This window comes from Sminthopsis crassicaudata, chromosome 3 (assembly GCF_048593235.1).
Source record: "Sminthopsis crassicaudata isolate SCR6 chromosome 3, ASM4859323v1, whole genome shotgun sequence".
In the NCBI taxonomy this organism is placed as follows: domain Eukaryota; kingdom Metazoa; phylum Chordata; class Mammalia; order Dasyuromorphia; family Dasyuridae; genus Sminthopsis; species Sminthopsis crassicaudata.
Genome location: NC_133619.1, coordinates 364,317,221 through 364,320,521, shown reverse-complemented (window position 1 = coordinate 364,320,521; position 3,301 = coordinate 364,317,221). Strand labels below are relative to the sequence as shown.

The window sequence follows — 3,301 nt, the reverse complement described above, 5'->3', positions numbered from 1 at the left end:
CACTCTGTCTCCGCCCCTCAGCCCATTTACCATAACCCAGAGGGCCCCATAAACGTCCTCAGAGGAGCTGCCGCATCTGCTCGCACCCCTGGACTCAGAAATACCAGTTGTGTCATGGCCCATGAGATAATTGACTTAAATTTGAGCTGTGTAAAATATGATTTTTTATTACTTGCATTCAGTCTATGTTACAGGGCAAGTTACCTAGCATGGAACAGTGGATGGAATACTTCGTTTGTTGGTTAGAGGACCTAAGTTCAGTCCCCAGTTTCACGATTTCCTCTATGACCATGGAACGTTGTTGTCTGAACCTTAGTTTTTCTATCTGTATATAAAGTGACAGGATTGGATCTGATGACTTCCAAAGATGACCTCTTCAAGCTTTAAAATTGATACTATAATGTGTGAGCAGCTAGTTTGAGTACCAGGCCTGGAGTCAGGAAAATATGAATTCAAATGTGACACTTACTAGCTGTGCAATCTTGGGCAAGTCTGTTAACCATGCTTGTCACAGTTTTCTCATCTGTAAAATGAGCTAGAGAAAGAAATGGCAAACCACTTCTCTACTTTTGCCAAGAAAATCCTAAAAGGAGTCATGAAAAGTCCAACATAACTGAAATTTTTGAGTAACACTATAATACAGTTGATTGAGAAATATACCAATATAACTCCTTTGAGTCCATTCCTGAGAGAGAATATGGACAATACATTAAAACAGATATTGACCCTAGCAACTAATATGGATGTTTCAAAGAGGACCTACTATTTTAAAACTATCGATATTTTGACCAATATAAGAAGATGAATGGCAGAAGATTAAGGGGAGCCTGGTCAGGACTGAGGAAAGAATATAGAGAAAGCAGCTACCATGGAACTGTTGTGTAGTTGTTTTGTTCTGTTAAAGAACTGAGGCCTTCTCTGGGGGTGGAACAATAGGAAGTAGGACCTTTTCTCCCTCATCACAATACTAAAGGAAGTGACTTGCAAAACAGAAAGGAGAAGAGTGTGACCAGTTACAGCCCAGCCAGTTGCGTGGGCTGCTTGCAAGAACGAAGTTCTCCAAGGAGCTCTTTGTCCGTAGGGAGGCAGCTGTGATGAGAAAATTACAATGATAACTCACATTTTATCTAGTGCTTTAAAATGTTGACAAAGCCTTTTCTTTACAACAGTCCTATGAGGTAGGTAGTTAACGTTTTGTTATTCCTATTTTTTTTTTTTTTGGTGGATATGTAATAAGGTGAGGCTTGGAGAAAATGAAATGATTTCTCCAATATTCTTCAGGTATCAATGGAAAGAGTTAAAATGCTGACTTCAAGGCCAATAAATTAGTGGAAAAAGTTTTAGACTCAGAATCAGAAAATGTTGGTTAGAAGCTTTGTTAGCTACTATGTGAACTAGAGCTGAGTTTCTATGAGCCTCCATCTTCTCATCTATAAAATTGGCACAGTACTATGTAACCCACCAGACTTTTTGTGAGCATCAGATGAGACACTGTATATATTCTACAAAACTCTTGGTGCTAATAAAAGTTAGCAATCATCATTTTTTTTTTTTTTATCTATAGCCACAGCTTTCTTGATTATCAAGGCTCATGGGGTTTTTTTAGGGAAAAGGGCAAGGGGAGTCTATAAGAGCTGGATGGCTACTAGAACACAGGAATTTGCTTTAATCACAGTGGTGATTTTCACAAGGTCAGAGACTTTGTTTTCTTTTTACTTTTTCCTGACCTAATTGAACTGGAAGAGAGGAGGAAAGGGTGTGTATCAAAGCAGATACAGTTCTGTAACACAAAGATATTGATATAGAGACACTGGGAGCAGAACAGGATGTTGGAGCTTATTTTAGTCTTCTTAAGACTTTCCATCCTTAATTCTTGACAATCAATAAGCATTTATTAAGTGGCTATTATGTATTGGCATTATACTAAGATCTCCAGACAAAAGGGCAGGGAAAAACTGTCCCTGTTCTCAAGGAGCTGCAATCGAACACAGAAGACAACATGCAAATAACTGTGTACTAACAAGATATATATGGGAAAAATTAGACTGTGAGCAAGTCATAAATTAAGTCTAGCAGAAGTCTATTTAAATAAGGTTTAATTCTTCCAGTGAAAGTGATGGTCCCAGTAGAGTCCTACTGTCAAGAAATAGTTTATGACCTGTGATTTAAGTGAATCCCTACATTTCCTACTTGTTATTAGTTACCATGGAATAGACTTTCAAGTAAGTTCAAACCTCTCATTTTTCAGATGGGGAAACTGAAGTCCAAATCAATTAAGACACTTACCCAAATTCACACTGGTAAGAAATATCAGAACTGAGATTTGAATCTCAATCTTAAAACTCCACATCTTGTGCTCTTCATATTTTATCATGAAGTCCTCTGATTCTTTCTCTGAAATGTTTCCTGTCTCCCTTTTTTCCTATTCCTATTTTCTAGGTGCAGTGAGATTTTAGGTTTGATCAGTAAGAATTACCACGAACTGGGACTAGTTTTTTAAAGGAAGGAGCTTTGTTGTCATAACAGCATCCAATAGCATCAGAGGACTGGTTATACTAGGTTACCTGTGATGGACATTTATAGATAATGTTATCTCCTCCCAGGGGAGGTTATTCTTCAACCATTGGTTGGGACTCATTAAGACTTGAAAATTAACAACTAAAATGAGACCCCCTCTTTGAAATAGGTAGCATGACCACCACCTGGCTGGGTGGGCAACCGCATCATCCTGTGGTTTTTTTTTTTTTCTTTCTTTCTTGTGTTCACCTGCCCCTTCAGGAACTAACAAAGGCCCCAGTGGGGCCTTGGACATTAATTGCATTTTAGTGAGGCAGACATGCCCAAAGTCACCAACCCCATTCTCTAGAAATAGTAAATGCTTCCTTTTCAGACTGCAATTTAATAGAAATTATATTCAATAAAGGGCCAAGGAAAGATAAACTGAAAACCAATTGGAAATTAAATAATCTAATTCTAAAGAATGAGTGGGTCAAACAACAAATTACTGAAACAATCCATAATTTCATCTAAGAAAATGACAATAATGAGACGATATACCAAAATGCAGACAAAGCAGTTCTTAAGGGAAATTTTATATCTTTAAACAATTACATAAATAAATTAGAGAAAGAGGAGAATAATGAATTAGGCATGCAACTAAAAAAAGTTAGAAAAAGAACAAAATTTAAAAACCCAAATTAAATAACAAATTAAAATTTTTGAAACTCAAAAGAGATTAGTAAAATAGAAACGAAGAAAACTATTGAACTAATAAACAAAACTAAGAGTTAGTTTTATGAAA

General features: G+C 36.7%; 1 protein-coding gene across 2 annotated transcripts in view; it reads left to right on the top strand.

The window, feature by feature from the left end:
- Nucleotides 1-1,030: 1,030 nt before the first annotated feature.
- Nucleotides 1,031-3,301, top strand: part of RALB (RAS like proto-oncogene B) — a 108,839-nt gene continuing 106,568 nt past the window's right edge. The window contains exons 1-2 of one of the 2 annotated variants that reach the window (XM_074301800.1): nt 1,069-1,178; nt 2,249-2,300. The gene's annotated coding sequence lies outside the window, so the exon portion shown is untranslated. Of the gene's footprint in view, nt 1,179-2,248; nt 2,301-3,301 lie in introns of both variants that reach the window. The other variant, XM_074301801.1, reaches the window with a different exon arrangement.